Here is a 20,516-nt window from a genome sequence, read left to right as displayed (position 1 = left end):
TTTAACCCTTATATTAGAGGTAAGTTATTGGCAGATTAGCATCCTCCTGGATGTACTATTCCTGCACAGTAATTGTCTCCCAATATATAGGAGGTGCCTGTAGCGCCTAATGTCCAAGAACTTGATGTCAGACATGTAAAACTCTACAGGGGAGTGAGAAAAATTATTTTTATTAGTAATACCATTTTAGTTTTGAAAGCTATTCTTCACATATTCTTGAGTATCAACACACCATGCCTGCAAAGCAGCAATCAACCACCTACTGCATTTGCCACTATGCACTCTCATAGCTGCTTACAAGAGCATTTCAGACTCAGACAACCACCAACATCATGGTTTCAAAATGTCTTGAATGAATTATGCCCAGTGTGATTGAGATCTTCTAGTAATGTGTACTCCCAAAAACATCTTTACAAAGGCAACCAACTTAGGAACGCTACTGGAATGAGGCAGAGAAACAGCAAGGCAGACAAGGGAGATGGCCTCAGGAGCCCTACTGGGAGGGACATAATAACCCATGCAGAGAACATAGCTGGTCACTCCTCATCCATTATGGACAATGAAAATAAGTCACTCCTCAAATAATTTCAGAAACACATTATAAAATCTGCAATGACAAGTCTTGCTAACCTTTGCTTCTGCTATGCCTCTGCCTGTACCCATCCCAGAATGACTGCTGTAATCACCTCGCTTTCAGATGGGACCATTCTGGGAAAACAGAGAGGGCAATCTGGGTTTTACAAACAAGTGTAAATGCCTTAAACTCCAGTAATCAATGATGTATTGATCAACAGCCTTCTTTAAGGAAATATTAGAGGGAAAAGATCTGACCATGAATCTGTCTCATCCATGTTTGCACGTCACCCCAAACTACCCCAAGTAGGTTGCTTCTTAATTTCTAAGAGTGGAGTAAAACACAGTACAGAGTCTCTAAACCTCATCTAGAATCTAGAGGCTTGTGGAAGTCTGTCACATTTTGGTCTCTTAAGCAGCACTAGCAGAGGTGCTCACTAAGGGTACATCCCACCAGCAACTCAAGTGTGCTCACAGCAACAAACCCAGCTGACACAAGCAGCATTACACTGATGCTGTAACACTCACAATGAGAAGTTTTTCTGGCACTGGTTAGCGGGCCAGGATAAGCAGTAGGGATATTTTCACACCTGAAATGCTGCAAAAGTTTTGTAGCAGCAAAACTGGAGCACGTCAGCTCCAGTCTTCTTTGTCTGAACTACTTGACAAAACTTATTTTAGTGCTCTGCAGAAATGTGGACATTGGGTGTGTTGGCTTGTTTCCTTGCCCCATGCAAATGTCAGTGTTTGAAAGCGAAGTTTTCCTCTTTTCACTCCTGTCCTCTCTAGGGCCTCATGCCTGTATGGGAGCCAGTCTCCCAGCATCACACCAGCTATGGTCACACAGGGCTAATGGCAGATACAGGGTTGCTGTAATAGACACAGATAGGCACCTTTGCATGAGCCTTCACAGCCACTATACCCTCCTCTATTGGGGAGAAATAATAATAAAAATAATAAAAAAATAAATCACACTTTTCTAGCCAAAGGAATAAGAAAGGAAGGAAAAGCCCAGTAGGATTTCTGTGTGGTCTGGCAGACACAGGCATGCATGGAGACAATAAGCATTTGTTTTTTCCCCTGTTAAATAAAAACCTCAGTACTTTGTCCCAAGCGGGCATCTAAGTATTGGACTAACCCCAAATTTCTTGTGGTTTGTATATTGTGTATGAAATATTTGGTATATTTTGCCTTCAGCATTCTCTGAGCTGCATGCATTTTGCCACTGTGAAGCAGCAGGAGCAGCAGCTTATAATAAGAGGTTCCCACAGCAGTTAACCTAGTTTAGGGAGTTAATGCTGCAATTGTAAAAGTTGGGGGGAAGGGGCGAAGGGTTCAGAAGAAACCTGATTTTCATATTCCTTGGATCAGATGGTTTAGCAGAAAAAAGAATTTATTACCTGCTTTCACCCTTTAAAGAAAATGCGAACATTCTCTACATTACTGATTCATGCATTGGACCAAAAAAAGCAGCTTTGGAGACCTAGGTGAGTTTGTGATAGTCTAGGTAGAGAGCCCAGCCATTACAGCTCCAGCAGGTTTGGGGAGCAAAAAAATGGAAATACATATAATACAGCCAAATAAAGGCCACTAAGAGCCCTCGTTATTTCCTATGAGAAAGTAGAAGCCTGCAGGGATAGAAATAAATTAGGTAAAAATTAATAGCTTTTTAAATTCTAACTAGTAAGCATATAACCCAGAGCTAGACAAACCACTCAAAAGAAGGAAAAAAAAACCCAAACCCTATGATTTTTATTTTTCAGTGGTTGGGAATACTGATGCAAGAGCTCAAGGCAAATACATCAATCCCCCCCCAGCTACACAGAAATGAAATGTTATGTTCAGCACTGCTTTCTTCAACGCCACTTAACATGGGTTTTTTTTTCTACCAGCTTCCTCTCTACAATAAAATTTAATTTCATTTAAATAGAAAAATAATACCCTGAAAAACCCAACCACAAACCCAGAGAAGGTGCAATATGAGCTAGGGAGCCTGCTTTGACAGCGAGGTTGGACCAGATGATCTCTCGAGGTCCCTTCCAACCCCTATGATTCTGTGAAATCCCAATTTTGAGATGGATTACATATTTTCTACAGTTTAAAATATTTTTTTTTTCTTTGTGTTCAAAGTCATCACTGAGGTGCTAGAAGTTCAGTGATGCTGAAACAGGAGGGCCTGCACACACCCACATTGCAGACTTTTTCCCCCCAGCAGAGCTGGAAAACAATCTGGCATATACACAGGTACAAAACCACAATGGTCTAACAGCAGCACAAATATAAGGTTGACAACAAAGCAGAAATGCCCTGTATTGTCAACCTGCATGCAGAAGAATCCATTTAATTGGCACTCTGATAATCTTGATTTAACTGAGAAATAATAGAAGGCCGTCCTTGGGAAAAGGGGCAGCAGGGTTAAGAAATAAAGGTGTTTGAGTCCTTTCCTGTTCAGAAACAGCTCCAATGCTGACACTGCCCTTTCCCTTATTGTACTCAGTACGGGTAATGATATTAACTTTAAACACAAAGGCAAAAAATTTTAAGACATTTTTTCCAAGTATTTCTCAGTCACTAGAGCCAAGCAGAACGTAACAAGTAGGTCTAATCAGCTATCGCTTCTCTGTTATCTGAGTTCAACTCCCATGAAATTTCTTGTGTAGATGAGAGGATAAAACATGTTACAACAATCTGTCCCAACAGTTTTCTAAATACAAAAATGAAGTTAAGAGAAACAAACCAAGAAAGAGCCCTCCAAAATGCGTCCCAAGCTTGCTTTCAGCAAAATAAGCTTACTGAAATGCAGCATTTCTCCCTTGATTTGTGCACCATTCAACTCAGCAGATTTCCACAGGAAATAAATCAGATTCATTTTTTTCAGAGGCCTAGAAAAAAGATCCTTGCTCTTGATTTATTTTATTTTTTAAACTTTGGACCATCTGCAAACTTATCCAGACATACAAACTGGAACTAAAACCTTCCCCCCGTTGTACTTTATCCATTGACCATTCTACTGTGATTATAAAACAACTCTAATTTACCACAAAGAAGTTACTAGAAACGCATAGTAAATGGATGAATGTTGAATTAGTGTGGCTTTTGAGAATACATTCATGCTTTTGAGAATACATTCATTCTTTTGAAAGTGCAGAGAAAAACAGACAAGACCACCTCTTGAGGGGAATCTGAAAATGAGCAATCTTTAAAAAAAAAATAAATCCTAATTTAATAGGTTTCCCATGGATCAGAAAGTGCAGATGAAACATCTGACATCAAACAAGCAGGGTTTGGGGAGAGTTACAGTGGCTGAACACTGTTTCAAACTTTAGGAAGTGGTGCAGTTTATAGGAGTGGTTTTTTTCTATCCTGCTTTCTAAAGAAATCCTGTGAGCAACCGTGAATCTCTGCTGATTCTGAGCTTCCCCTGGGCTAGGGAGCAGGTGTGCAGCAGTGAGAAAACCACCCCAGTGAGACTGATAGAAAAATCTTCTGAGGACCTTATGTGCTCCATGTCCCTCCCTGATTGAAGAGAAACATCTCTGTGCAGTGGCAGACAGGCAGTGGCTCTGCGGGGCACCCACCGACCCAACAGCACAGTTGGAGCAGCATCTCCACTTTCAAAAAATACCAGTAAAAAATAGCTTTGGCCTTCATCATTGCAAATAACCTTGAAAATATGAACTGGAAAGGTCTGAAGCTATTACCTGCCTTATGCCTGCAGAGACTTGATTAAAACAAAACCAAACACTCCAAAAATTACCTGTATATATCAAACGCTTTCCCAAAACAACTACAGGAGCAATATCTGTGGTGAGGAGGTGGGAAAAAAGCTGGCACAGGAGAATTACCCCTGGCACCAAGCAATGTGTGGGACTGTCCCTAGGGTTGGTCCCTATCCTGCTCTCCCCTTGGGGCTGGGGTTCACTCCACACACAGCATCCCCTCAGCACCAGGAACCAACTAATTGTGTTAAAAAAGAAAACCAAACCAGAACAGAAACCCCTTTAATGAAACAAAAGTTTTGGGTCAGAAGACACATGTCTCAGAAATGCTGCTGAAGATGTAAATCCCTTCCAAGCCTCCTAAGCGCATCTGGCACCTGGTCTCTGCCATCCTCACTTTGACTAAGACCAAACAGTTCCTTTGTAACAGATACTCACTTTTCGGACTGGATGAGTACAGATGATCTTGGAGCTGCCTTCCCTATTTCTGCCCTTCCCAGTCACGTTCCTCTGTGCTGCATTTCCCCGTGTGCCCACCATGATCTTGGGATGACGCTCACCACCAGGAAGTCCCACAGTGGAGACTGTGAATGCTCTCAGGTATTGGTCACTTTGTTCTTGAAGCTTCCTTGACACCACCCTCTTCAAAACTTGGGCTATGACCGTGCATCACACACCATTCATGTTAAAGCAATTTATATATTTCTTGCACAGTTGTAGCTGGTATTTGTTATCTCTTAAATGACTAGCAAGGATTTTAAGAGGAAGAGATTCATTTAGCTGGTAAAGCCACCGTGCTTGTCACAAGAGTGTCGATGAAATGTAGCCCTTGGGTGAAAATATGCTAGTACATTTATTCAGTGCACTGTTTTCCTTTATGGGAGAATCCTTGTGATTTCTGCAATACAATTGATGCATACGTCCATCAACACTTGTAACAAATATCTATAAAGATGAAGAAACACAAACCCAAAAAACAACTGTCACTGAGTAAGCTGCCTCAGAAATCAAAAGAAACTTAAAATCGTATTACTTTCCCAGGTGAAACGCAAATAATAAAGAGAACCTGATGGAAAAAAAAGCAGAGAAGCAGGAGAAAATTTATTCTCACCCAGATTTTCCTTACCAAACCTTGAGATCTAGCAAATGCTTAGATGATTTCAAAACCTGACAAGGGCAATACACACAGGGTACAAATGTTTATGATTTAGGGCATTCCACTCCAAATCCTCCTGATGTCAGGAGGACATGACTTGAAAGGGAAGCGTTTAAGTGTGAAGAGACCACAGGTTTTGCAGCTCTGGGCAATCAAATGCGTTAGACTCCAAACTGGTGTGATAGGTGCCAGAGCTGCAGAAACCAGGGCCTAATTGGTCTAGGCTGTGCCCTGAGCCTGACAGGTATATTTGGTACAAGATGATTTAAATTGAATTTCTCTTATTTTGCATCGCAGGTCATGCTTAAGTCAATTCCTTACCTGTGAACTCTAATATGGAATACAAACACTGAATTTGATGGTTGATGGAAAAACTGATACACAAATGGTAAAAACAGCATTCCTTATTTTGATTTTTTCTTGTATTAAATTAGTACCCAAAAGCTCCAACTGGGAGTAGAAACTGACTGCTACTGTCCTTGTGTACATTATTCAGTGCTATTTGATTCTTGCCAAGATTTCCAATGTGCATACATGTATATGTACACACACGGAATAATAATTTCAATGAAAATTGCACTTAAAATGTAAATGGTCCAAAGCTCCTTTCAAAATATTCTGTAGCTTTATTGGAGATTTTTCTTTTTGTTATTTTATTGTTTTTGAACAACATTTTAAGTAGCAAAAGCCAGAATCTATTAAAATAGGAAGATCTTAAGCTGAAACATATCTCAACATTGCTTTGCTGAGCCCATTTTACCCGTGAAAATGGGCAGATAACGACATCTTGAACTCCTCTTTCAATAAGAATTCGGTTTCTAGTTTTCATTCCCAAAAGAAACTGGCACACCACAGCCTCAGTGTTGACATCATTCAGCCCGATACAGTGCTGTAGTAATTTAATCACTTTACTAAGAGTTTAGTAAGAGAACTGTACAAGCTTGGCTCTTTTCGGTTTTGCTTTGTTCCTTCCTTCCTTCCTTCATTTCTGTTTTACTATTAGTGAAGAATGTGCAGCATGCTGGGAAAAAGAAGAAAAAAAAAAAAAACTAGCCTTTTTCCCTAGGAAGGTCCATCCACTATGTAAATAGCTGTAAGATTTTCAGGGCAAAACCAGCCCAGGTCCTCCCTGACTCCACAGCGTTCTGCTTGCCAGAACCCACGATGGATCCAAGAGCCATAGGGTGAGGTGCAGCTGGATGCATCTCCTGGTACACACCCTTCCTGCTTCGCACTTTCTCAGACTCGAGCACGTCTCTGTCAGTCACTGGTGAAAGCAGGTTGAGAAGGGGAGCCGAGGAACAAGCAAAACACAGCGCTCAGATTGAGCAGCAGAGTCGTGGTGTTATGGCAGTCACGGGGATGATCCTTACTGCTAGTGCCATTACATAAACTCTCTGCATTAGGAAATTGGCATTAGATTTGGATAAAGGCCAGATGGATAATTGCATTGCACTTATTAAAATTTTAGAGCTATGTGAATTGAAGAAGAGTAGTCTTATTGATCCTGCCATGATTAAAATGTGCCATCTCCAGAGGCGGCAGTCAGAGTGCTGGCCCTTGTATCACTTGCGTGTGAGTTGCAGCTGTCAAAGACCATGACTTTGCATGGCAAGAGAATAAAATAGGCACAAGATCAAAGCCAGCACTACACCAAACCCTTGCTGTGCCTGGAAAGAAAATAGGGAACAGCTGTCACCAAATACTCCTGAGCCTTGCAGTGTGTCTGGGCTCCAGGGGCTCTACAACAGAACAGACTTTACGAACTGGGGAAAAAAAATCCAGCTCAGCTTGTGAGCCACCATAGCACTGCAGGGCATATCAGACTGCAGCGTTCACTTGTTTACTGCAGTCATCCTTCACCATTGTGCCTGACTTTTTCTCTGTCTCCACTGTTTTCTTTGCAAACGCACTCTGCTCCCTAGGTATGGCATCATGAGAAGCTGCTCTCACTGGCTTCCTCTCCTCTAGACACCAAACAGCCCAGTTAACACCTTGCTGCCACAAGGCTTGTAGGTACAGAAGGGTTGCAATGATAGCCAGGGCGATGTTGACTTTGTGTGCTCCACTTCTGCAAGGGACACTGTGAAAAATGAACTAGTTCATAGAGGGACACATTGAGTTCAGGGTGGCAATTTCTACTTCCCAAGATAGGGTGGCCAGATTACAGGAATGACTGTGCAAAAGGCTCAGGTTTGTTTGAATGCCACTGTGACCTGCGACACAACCCCAGAAAAGGTGGCTCTTACACAAATGTGTCCCTCTACACAAATATGCCTGCATAATGCCTTTACTATCTAGTGAGTAAAATCACACCACCTCAAGCTCCTTAATTTAAAATTTCATAAGCAATAGCAGTAGCCACCCTGAGTTGTTCAGAAAACACATCAGCACATGCTTACATTTGTGCCAGTCGCTACAAAAAGACAACTCACCTCTAAATAGTGAAACAGCACTCAGTTATGTACCGAAACCCACGTGAACACAGGAACAAGTAGCAAAACATTTCATATTTCTTTATATGAAGTTGGAAGGAAAAAAGTTTTGTTCAGAAAATACCTGGAAAGGTGAGCAGAAAGCAAATCCTATGCCAGCCAGCAGTATTATTTATCTGAACTGAGCAAAAGTTAAATCAGGTTTTCCTAGTGAAGCAGAGGGGGAATCACTGGGCAGGGGATTAGTCCTAATGGAACCAGTGGAGAAATCTCCACGCATCAACAGGCTCCAAACTATACTAACCAGTAATTTTGCACTGGCCCTGCTGCAGCACTAATAGCCATGGCAAGACTGTTATATGTTTTCAGAGCAGATTAAACCCTCATTTTTTGCACAATTTCTACTGGGACAGAAGCACTGTGGTCTTGAGTGTGAACTGGGATTGCTTCATACCAAACTGGGCTACGACTTCACAGAAATAGACATTCAAGTCCTATATTACATGTCTTGTGTACTTTCCCCTAGGGACAAGATGCTGTTTCATCTCCCCATATAATCCAGAGGGATCTTGATGGGGTTGAAAGGTGGGTCTGGGTGAACCTAATGAGGTTCAGCATTGAAAAGCATAAGGTTTTGCACCTGGGCTGGAGGAATCCCAGACATACTTACAGTCTGTGAGAAGAGCTCCTTGAGAGTAGCCCTGCTGAGGAGGACCTGGATATCATGGTGGATGAGAAACTTAACATGAGCCAGCAGTGTGCTCTTGCAGCTTGCAAGGCCAATGGTATCCTGGGCTCTATCAGAAGAGGGGTGACCAGCAGGGACAGGGAGGGGATTGTCCCTCTCTACTCTGCCCTCGTGATCCCCAAGCTGGAGTACTGTATCTGGGGCCCCCAATACAAGAAAGATGTGGAACTGTTGGAGAGGGTTCAGAGAAGACTTTGAAGATGATTAGAGGGCTGGAGCACCTCCCCTATGAAGAGAGGCTGAGGGAGCTGGGCTGGTTCAGCCTAGAGAAGAGAAGGCTGCAGGAGGACCTCATTGCAGCCTTCCAGTCCCTGAAGGGAACGGAAACAGGAGGGGGATCAACTTTTTCAAAAGGCAGACAATGGCAGGACAAGGGGGAATGGATTGACGCTAAAGGACAGAAGGTTCAGATTAGATATTAGGGGGAAGTTCTTTACAGAGAGAGTGGTGAGGTGCCCAGAGAGGTGGTGGATCCCCTATCCCTCGAGGTATTGAAGGCTAGGTTGGATGGGGCCCTGGGCAACCTTGTGTAGCTCCAGGCCTGGAGGTTGGTGTCCCTGCCTGTGGCAGGGGAGAGGGAACTCTCTGATCCTTGGGGTCCCTTAAACCCAGACCATTCTATGGTTCTATGATACATAGCAGATAAGCCTAGAGCCCTTCTACACATGCCCTAATCCAGGCATGTGTCTTGATTACTCAGAAAGGAAAAAAAAAGAAAGAAAAAAAAGAAAGAAAAAGATGACAACATCTACTGTCTTTTGATTCAAAGCTCCAGCGCAGACAGGGCTTTGAGGTTGAGCAGAAAACTTTCTAAGTATTGCTTCTTGTACCCTGCACTCAGAGAGAAACATTATCATAAACCAAAGAGTACTTCACTACACTCATATCAATGATTTCCTGAAGATCAATATCATAGCTCCTCCAGAAACCATTTTTGGGGCTGGGATTATACTTTATTCTATTTATTTGTCCCTGAAGTTATACAGATTCTAGAGCTTTCTCGAGCTAAATGGGTTTGTCAGTCCCCCTCAGGTGGAAAGAAGAAATACCACTGTTCTTTTGTAAAAATGTTAAATGTGAAGGGCGTTTGCATCTAATGATGACCCCAGAAATGGGTCTTCCCAGAGAGAATCAAGCCAAGCCTACTTAGTATCTTCAGTCTGGAATGACACCTTAATGACCAGTGGTATGAAATTCCCACTGGTAACCATTTAGAAAGCCATTGACATTGTTGTAAAGGAGAAGCTTTTTCAGTCTTTAAATGTAAAGAGATTGCTGCACTAAGGAGCAGTTTGTATAGCTCAAACTCTCTAAAAGAGACTGTTGCTAAAGCTGAGCAAGAGCAAGTCAAGTATCCCTAAAGGAGAGAGTTTTGAGAGTAAACTCAAAAGCAAAAGCTGCCATCAGCCTAACTTCTCTGTGGGTGAAGGAGTCCTGCTCTTGCCCATCCACAGCCATTCCAGCACCCTCTTAGAGCTCCTCACCCTGCAGTAGCCAAAAATGCCTCCCTCTGAAGCTACAGAAATATTGAGAGGGTCAACTGCAGTTCCTGTATGGACAGCCTGAGATGAATCGGCCTCTTAGCTGAATAGGAAAGAAACATGAGGGGTAGAAACGTAGGCTGCCTGCTGATGGTTGCTGATTTCTCATGTCTTGAGTTCATTCTTCTTTTTTTTTTGAGCAGACACCTTCAGTATTACAACATTAGTTACAGAAGAGGCAGGGGATACATTCTATATGGATCTGAAGGAGAAGCACTGTGCCTTAAGTCACTCATTAGCAGACCATGGCTGAGAGACCCATAAAAGCAACTGTTCATTACTTGAAATAAGCCAGGTACAGGTCTCTTCTGAATGGGAAGCACAGACTTAAAACAGCATGCCAGTTTTCAAGGATTTTCTGTTTATCAGTAGAACAGTAACATCAAAGGAATAGATAGTAACTCATTTTTTTGATGACTTGATTATTTTTACATGCACTTATCTTTTAGGGATCAGTGGCTTCATGAGATTTTGTTAGAGCTATTAAGTAGTGTTTGCTGTTTGAGACAGTATCATCAGAGCAACCATGCCTATGTGAAGGTCTTGAGGGAGAGAGACAATACTGGATGCAAAAAGAAGTGTAAGAGGTTTCTGACATTCATAAGTTTAAGTGTGCATGAGTACCAGCCTTGATTTTCCATGTGCATTCTTTTCTTACCCATGAAAATTGGAGTCTGTGGATTTCAAGTGGATTAATGTAAACACCTAATGATAAGCAAATGAAAACAGAGGAGATGCAAATTTTAAATGTGAACCCATTCCATGATCAAACACCATGGGACTCAAATCATAAACACTTACCATATGAATAGGTCAACAAGACAATTCAGAGTGTCTATTCCCATGGACTACAAAGACATTTTTGTTTGCTTGTTTGTTTTTTTGAGAACCTCATTATGGGGAAACATAAGTTGTAGCTTCCCTACTGATTATTAAAGGAGAGCGAGGAATGGCATATCTGTTCTCTGTTCAATGATCCATGCAACCAGAGCAATATCCACAGCAGGCAAACCCAGCCTGTAAGAAGCTGAAATGTCCAGCACAGCAAACATTTTTAAATGAACGTAGTTAGGGCTGAATCAAGGTGATCTGTGAAGCCTGCTCCAAAATCCTCTCTCTTGGGAAATAGAAAAGAACATACAAATAAATGAATAGATACTTCCATATATGTTGCAGCTATAAATTTAACAAGCTAAGCTAGAGAGCCTTGTGCTATAATGAGTTTCTATAGACTGAAACGTGTCACATTGCTGAAAATATCATCATGCTGCTGAAAATAGAAAAAATATTAAATTTGTTTCCACACACAACACATTAAAAGCCAGTTTGTGCAACTGTTACCAAAAAAAGGTGCCTTATTTCTGGAAATATGAAATAACTGATCACGGGGCCAGGTGTCTCCCACACTAGGAACAAGTAAGTGCTCTTCCTGTTAAAGAATTTTTGCTGCAAAATTTCAGCCTGGCTGGAGGCTGCTCACCAGTTTTACATATGCAGAGGAAATTATACCCTGCAGCAGTCATCCTCCACCATCTCAACACTTGCAAGGTACAGTATGAAGATCTGAGATTCATTAGGCCATGAATGCAAATGAGGGCTCGTGTGGAAAGATATCCAGGAGTGGCAGTAGCATGTAAAACTTGAGGAGGATCACAGGCAATGCCACTCCTCAAGCACAGAGGAACTGCCTTTGGAAAGGGTAAATCTCATTTGTGCAGAAGACAGGCTTCCTTGAGGGGCTTTACAAGGCTGTGAAGTACAGCCCTCCAGCATCAACACTTTCCACTCTATCACGAGCTTCAACACTTTCTGCATACTTCCAAGAGAAAGAAAGCCATATTTCAGCCTGCCTTTAATTAATTGGACATATGTATACCATACAGAAATCTAATAAAGCCCAGGCAGGCAGAGAAAAGAGGAGGGGGAGAAGCACGTCACGGACATCAGGGACATCCCTCAGTACATTGCTGAAAGGCTCAGGTGCTGCAGTAGTGTCAGCATCAGAACAAGAGAGGACCCCAGCATTTCCCTGCTTCAGAGGAAATGAAAAGCATAGCAACACTCATCCATACCTTTTCAGCTAAGGTTGGGGGAAAGTGGAGATAGCAGCACAGAAATAATTCTGCAACAACTTTCTTCTGTTGTTTTCAACCTTTGCTGCTTCTAGGTAGAAGGATTGAGACAACCTTGGCCTATTAAAATCCAATTGTAAATGAAACAGCAAACACTGTAATCTCATCTTTTTTCTGCTTTTGGAACTCCATATGGTTTTGTTCAGCTAGAGATCTGAATTTTTTATGATTCACACTTGTTTACTTCTATTAGCAGATTTGGCCCATAAACATGTATGGGCAAGCCTCTCTAAACTGAGTTCATCAGGGTAGGAATTGGTGTAAATCAGGATTTTTCTGCTGGGTCACAGACAATGATTTATAGAACAGTGTTAAGGGGCCTCTGGATCCCACAGCCTCTGCTCCAGTGGGAGATGAAGAATGATTCAACCACAACGTTTGAGAGGGCTTATTGCAGCATACAAGTATGATTAGTGCACTTGTGATGCAAGAGCATGAAATTCATAAGCCGCTTAATTTTTTTTTAACAGCATTCATGCCATTTTATGATTCTAGCCAAAAAAAACCCTTGGAATAAAGTGTCTTTGTTTGGAAACACGCTACCCCTATTTAAACGCTTCTATCTTACTCTCTGCTTTTGCCATGTCTACCATAAGCTGCATAGATACATGTTAAAAACTTAAACTTGCTTTAAACATTGTAGGGTTTTTTGCTGTAAGGTATTTGTGGGAATAACAGAAATAAAAGAGTAAGGGCCATCAATAAAGAAAATCAGCTTCATTCTGCTAATACTTATCTGATGCTCATTTTGTTTCACGCTTTTGCTGCTGTTGCTTATCTGATTATCCCTCCTTACTGCTTTTAGCTGCACTCAGACACTTCCTACACCACCTACATTACTTCTTCACAGAGAGGAGTGGCTCTTACCTTGAGGGTAGCAGGTCCACAAGATTTTGGACCCACCCTATCCCCTCAGGTAGGGTGCTAACAGCCGACAGTGCTAGCATCAAGCCTGACACCTCAAGGTGCAGGAAGCATAAGCGTACTGAACCTGTCCAACAGCCCAACATGGAGGTTTTCCCTGGCTATCCCCAAAACTGCAGGGACTGAGACGTAGCTATACATAAAAAGCAACATGTAGAATTACAAGTACCTTAAGAAGACAGTGGCTATTTCTTTTCCTCTTACTTTTTTAAGAGTTAAAAAGTAAAGATGCTTCTCTTTTTAGTATTATCCATGAATGAATAACCCATGCTATTGTTTTGCACAATAAATACTGTTTGCCTAAGCCTCCACTGCAATATAACCTTGTGTGCATGCAAATATAGTTGTAAGATTTTGTTGAGACATGTGCTAGCTAAAAACATCAGAACCGCCGCTGCTTTGAAAGCTTCAATTCTTTCCTTCACTTGTCTTCTTTGCTTCCAGGTACCCTGTAACAATCATCAGCAGAACTTCATCTATTCCTCAGATATTTTGCAAATGTTTTTCCTGTATGCAAATTTGTCCTCACTTTGTGGGATAAAAAACTCCCACCATGTTTTCTTCACTAAATGCTGAAAAGCTGACTTCATGCTTATGTTGGCAATTGGTTTCTTGGAAAGATCTGCCTCTGCAACAGGTAAAAAAAACCCAAAACCTTTCTAGCAATGAAATTCAGCAACAGCATAAGACACAATGAGCAGGAACAAAGGACTTGTGATCTGAAAGAAATCCCAAACACAGAACTGCATTAAATGGTAAAATTCAAGTAAACCCAAAGTAATGACAGGGCACAAAAAGAAACAATCTGAACTGGAAAAAACACAGGCACTGGAAAACCCCATAATTTTCCAATGGTCTTGATTATTATAATCTGAACCTCCACAGTATTATTCCACTAATGCATTATCAAGTACACCAGCTTTGCCTTGTTTATTTTGGAACACAGCTGTTGTGTTAATTTAGCCTAACAGATAGCATGATCATGGGTGATTCTTAGACCCCAGCTACAGAATACAATGGGGAAATGAAAGCCAGGGTGGTATAATTTTTTTTTGTTCCTGCAAAATTATTTCTATCAGCTGCAAAAAACCTCGAAGTCTTCGCTTTACAGTAGGACCATCCCTTAGCAGAAAAGAGCTTTCACCTTTTGTAAGGCCAAGGAGAAAAACCCCATGAATTTTCACTCTAAAATCTTAAGTTCATCTTGCACGGCTTTGTAGTTCTTGGCATTTTGCTAACAACATAGCAAGGTTTTCACCTGATCAGTCATTAAAACCTGATACCAACCAAGAAAGTTCACTCAAAATCCAGAATGCATCTATATTTCCTTGGTTTAGGTCATATAGGATGTTTGGAAGGCAGAAGAGACCAATATCTCACTCTATTGCCCTCCCTTTCTGACACTTCATACCTGATAAACAGGTCTGGAAATACACTGCCAGTGATCTGAGCTCCATCACGTGCAGTCACAGTTACCTTGGCTCCTGCTGGTTCCTGCAACAGCAATCAAGTCTGCTGACAGCAACTATCTTCAGACTACAGCTCGTTTCAGCTTTCCGTAAAACAAATACATGCTGCTGATAGTGGGAAGTATGGACTCCTAGGATATCTGAGCAACTACGAGATTACACCCCTCAGGACTTGACTTTTACACAGGTGATGTGGCATACCTTAGATCTTCTCACAACAGGATCTTCTTTCAATATTACTTAGGAATACATCAGAAGACAGGGCAGATAGATGATACTAGTAGGCAGTCAATTTCAGATATCCAAATGCACAAGAGAGCACAAGGTGAGTGTTGGAAAGAAATAATAATGTCATTGACCTCAGACATTGGGGAAAGACATCCGAGCAACTATAGGCCAGTCAGCCTCACTTCTGTCCCTGGAAAGGTGATGGAACAGCTTGTCCTGGATGCCATCACCAAGCAATTGGATGAGAATGTGGTCATGAGGAGTAGTCAGCATGGATTCACCACAGGGAGATGGTGCTCGACCAATCTCATAACCTTTTATGATCTCATGACAGGCTGGGCAGATGGAGGGAGAGCAGTGGATGTCATCTACCTTGACTTCAGCAAGGCTTTTGATACTGTCTCCCATGACACCCTGATAGCAAAGCTGAGAGAGCATGGGATAGATGAGTAGACAGTGAGGTGGGTTGAGAATTGACTGTCGGACCGAGCTCAGAGGGTGATGATCAGCGGAGCAGAATCTGACTGGAGGCCTGTGACTAGCGGTGTTCCCCAAGGGCTCAATGTTGGGTCCAGTCCTGTTTAATATCTTCGTTGACGACCTTGATGAGGGAATAGCATCCATCCTCAGCGAGTACACCAATGATACTGAGCTGGGAGGGGTGACTGACACGCAGGAACACTGCGCTGCCATCCAGCGAGACCTGGACAGGCTGGAGAGCTGGGCAGGGAGAAACCAGATGAGATTCAACAAAAGCAAGTGTAGAGTCTTGCACCTCAGGAGGAATAACCGTCTGTATCAGTACAGGCTGGGGGATGACCTGCTGGAGAAGAGCTCTGTGGAAAAGGACCTGGGGGTCCTGGTAGATGACAGGTTGGCCATGAGCCAGCAGTGTGCCCTGGTAGCTGAGAGCCAATGGGATCCTGGGGTGCATCAGGAAGAGTGTGGCCAGCAGGTCGAAGGAGGTGATCCTCCCCCTCTATTCTGCCCTGGTCAGGCCTCACCTGAAATATTTGTCCAGTTCTGGGCTCCCTGGTATAAAAAAGACGGTGATCTCCCTGACAGTCCAGGAGAGGCTACGAAGATAATTCAGGGCCTGGAGCATCTCCCCTGTGAGGAAAGGCTCAGCATGCTGGGACTGTTCGGCCTAGAGAAAAGAAGACTAAGGGGGGACCTGATTAATGTTTATAAATATCTTAAGTATGGGATGCAGGGGAAAATGGCCAGCCCCTTTTCAGTGGTCTGTGGAGACAGGACAAGGGGCAATGGCCGCAAGTTGGAGCACAGGAGGTTCTGCACCAACATGTGGAAGAACATTTTCAGAGTAAGGGTGACAGAGCCCTGGGACAGGCCGCCCAGGGGGTGTGGAGTCTCCTTCTCTGGAGATATTCAAGACCCGTCTGGATGCCTATGTGTGCAATATGTGCTAGGGACCCTGCTTTGGCAGGGGGTTTGGACTGATGATCTCTCAAGGTCCCTTCCAACTCCAAGTATCCTGCAGCCAAGAAACAAACCAATCCATAAAGGATTACCTATATGCTTTAACAACAGCATAGGATCCCTAGTCAGTAGGGCCAAACATGCAGAATGAACGTCGTTTTTACACCTTTCTTCAAACTGACTTGTTTGCTGTCTATTGGTATTTTTTTGGGCCAAGGGCTGAAGATATCAACTGTAAGAGCATTAGTGAATTAACCCTTGTAATTATTACTACCAGTGATAATAATTTTGAAGCCATTTGCCTATATAATTAGCTTCAATCAAACTCCTTTCAGTTACTTTTTCACAACCATGGCTGAACTCAAAGCACAGAGTGAGCAAAAATCACTCCAAGTTTGTCATGCTTTGGTTCCAGTAAAAGCTACGAAGAATGCTATTTATAAGTATCTTAACCTGTAGACAGCTGTCATATGGAGGGATTTGTAATGCTGCTGAATCTGCACAGATGACAATATATAGAAAGAATGAACAGGTGATAACTATTGCACATGCTTAGGAAAAAAAATGTTGTGTCTTCAACAAATACAGATACCTCCATCTGTAGCCCGACTCCTGAGTTTTGTTGATCATTCACTGTTGGCTTTACAGAAAACTATTATTGTGGGGTAGAAATCAGAGAGAACATAACAAAGGACATATTACAATACTGAAAACTGCTTTGCACTTAAGATATTTTGTATGGATGATAAAGAGGGGTAATGGATTGTGACTGGCATGCCTGTGACCTTCTAAAAGCTTGCAAAGTAGCTTTTAAGACCAAAGGAACATTCTTCTCTGCACACTATCATAGACAGAACCTAATTTTGTAAACTAACTCTCCATTCATTAGAAGTAAAAGAAAGAAAAACTAGGTAGAAAAGGGGGAAATCATTGATTTAACTACAAGGTCTCATTGAAACTTTTGCACATATTGATCTATCACTATTTGCTTTGCATTCAAAATGGAATTTTTTACAATGGATCAAACTGATCAGGAAACAAATAAAACATTACAGAAGATACTTGTTGCCAGAATGGCTCAGATTGGACCTTTGAATTTTTATTCCCCCCCCAATGGGAGTCAAAGAAGATTAAGGTGCTGAACAAGATAATGAGATAGAGTGGTAGCAAGGGAGAAGAGAGCATATGTTCATTTATTTATAACAATATTGCAAAGTGTTCAACATATTCAAGTCAGTGAGCCACAGATTCACCATGTAATTTAATTAGTGCTTATGGTAGATACCATAAATGTTTCTAATGCACACTTTCTATCACATGCAATTATAAATAGCATGCTTATTTATAACAGCAAGCTGACCAGAAGGTGGCCCCATAGTGAATACAATGCAACTTAATTCACTCAGGAGTAGCCTGATGTCAAAAAGTGTGAACTCTATTTATCAGTCCCCAAAAGTGCATGAGGTAAGTCTCTCTGAAGGGATGAAGTATTTGTCATTGTAGTGCTCCAAATTGTAATAAAATCATTATGAAGTAGATTGAGCACAGATAAAGTAGACTGGTGATTATCTATGTATTTCCTTAAACTTTAAAACCAGAGTAACTAACACTAGTGAAGAGCTGATCTTACTCCCATGCCGTGCTGTTAAAAATGTGGTTTTCTCCAGGAAAGGAAATCTTAGTTTTAGGGGCTGACCCAACAGTCACTGATAAAACCCATGCAAAAACTCCAGATAAATTTGCTGGAGTTTGCTTCCTGCCCTCAGAACAGCAGAGTCACAAACTTGTGCTTTCATTTCCACTACAGTTGATTGTAAAGAATACATGCACACACACACACACACACACACACCCACACACACACCCTTTTCACAGCATATATCAATGTGCTTCTTCCTTTACAAATACTATCCTGGGAAGCAGACTGTACATCTGCTATCACCAGCAAAAATAAATAGATGCTCTTTCCCTAGCTGGGATGGCACATGCCACTATTCTTCAAGCTTTGTACATGAGCAGGGACCACTTTTTTGTGTGTCAATCATTAGCACTACCCAGAAACCAAGAGTGCTACATGAACATGCTCCTACCTGGAAACAGGAGATATAATAAGCTCTAAATCGCAATAGCTTTGTACTTCAAGTAGGTGAAACTGCTGACTACACCAGCAGAAGCTTAAAAAAAATTTGAGAAAACCATTTTAATTTGACTGGAATAAATTATATCACTCTACACCACAACTCCATTAAGCTCTTTTCTAGATAGTACAGAAAAACCAAACAAAAGGTGAATGGGGAGGGTGCTGACTGAAGGCATGGCACAGTAAGATCCAATACAGTTTCATATCATGGCTTAAAATTAAATCACCAGGTAAGGATATAATGTGGCTTATTCTGAATATTAATAATGTGCATCACATACATATCCAGACAGAGCAGCGAGCAGTATAATCTGGAAGAGCTCAAAAGCAACAAGAAGATGACTTCTTGCAATTGATGAAAGCCAAAATTTACTTCCATAACACTATTTCTGTTTAAGAGAGGTGTTCTGCAGGGACTGAATGGGTACAAGTGACCTTGGGAAGCCAAAAGCCACACCAGTTAGATTAAGACAGGCTTGCACCAGAGATACAGATGTCATGGTAATAGAGAGAAGTCAGAGCACAGGCAGATACTTGTTTTGATAGAGGACCAGTTTCTTATTGGATGATGACAGCCAATATAAGGTTTACTTTAACATGCTACTCAATGTTTTGTTTTAAAAAGCTACTGTAAGATAGTAAATATGATTTCTCCTCCTCTCTCACACACACTTCCCAACCCCCACCCCCACCCCTTTCACCAGGCTACATAAGATCAGAAGATCTGAACAGGCCATTTCATCAATGTCAGGAAATGGCAAGGCAATACTTTAGTTAACTCCAGGGGAAAAAAAAAAATCCCAACAAAACAACATTAAAACCTCCACAAGCTTCTTACTCTTCAATTCTAGATACTCCATAGGGTAAATCGTGTACCTCCACAGTGGTTATTTAACAATTAGAGACAAATGATTTCTTAAAGGCTCTTATTCTAACCCTATCCCTGGCTTTTAAATATTGAAGCAGAGGTAATTAATAGAATGTAGAGTTTCTCCAATTAAGATATACTCTAGACAGGGGATAACATAATGTTTATTCAAACAACAAAGAACAATGCATCAATAATTTTGACTTGAACCATTCATTTTAATTCCAAATCAGATAATGTTAAATATGCTGTACTCACTGCTGGGCACAAGGAATACCCCGCTGTCTAGACAAAAATTGTTCCTGAAGGAGGACTGTGAGTCACCCCAGAGCTTTTGATCAACACATCTGAAGTGTAAACAAATGTTTACTGAAATAGAAAATTCTTATCACTTGTCACAACATAATTGCAGCTGTTCAGATTTTGGATGACAACAGTATCTGCCTGGAAATTTCTTAAGACTAGATACCATAATGCTGTGTTTGCACCACTGGTATGGTGGGTTCCAGCAGCTGGCACAGCAATTACCAAAACCACTCGATTTCCACCAAATAGCTCAGACCTAATTGTCACAGATGTCTTGTTTTTTAGGGTTCCCCCCCTCCCCCCCTTGATGTGTGTTACCACAAAAGGATGACCTTAAAGAAGCAGATGAAGAGAGGTAATAACCCCAGCAGACCTTTGGAGTGCAAAGTGGTGGGTTGGATCTGAATAATTATGACAGGAAAAAAAAAAAGCAAATTACTAACAAATTACCTACTCCATTTCATACTTCTACAACTTCCCTGGGTCAAAGGCTGAAGAGTAGAGTATGAGGGAACCACCATATTCTCATGCAGAGAGCTATAAGCACCTTGAAGGAATGTTATCTGAAATCCAACACGTGTACTTTGAGGAACAGAAATCCTTTTGCATATTTACTGTAGGCTTCAACAGTCCAAAGTTTCCCATAGCTGGTTGCTTTAGTTCTGGACACATGAACTTCTAGACCATTATTAGAAGCCTCACAATCTCTTTGGAGTGGAAAAAAATAGAATACAATTCCCCTTTGAAATTATTTTTAGAAGTAGCATGAAATAATCATCAGGCAGCAACTATTAATTTTTAAAAACAGAAGAATAATTCAGAATTCCCTATTATGCT

This window comes from Gallinula chloropus (genome assembly GCF_964237585.1).
Source record: "Gallinula chloropus genome assembly, chromosome: 3".
NCBI lineage: Eukaryota > Metazoa > Chordata > Aves > Gruiformes > Rallidae > Gallinula > Gallinula chloropus.
Note: the sequence above shows the minus strand (reverse complement) of the source record.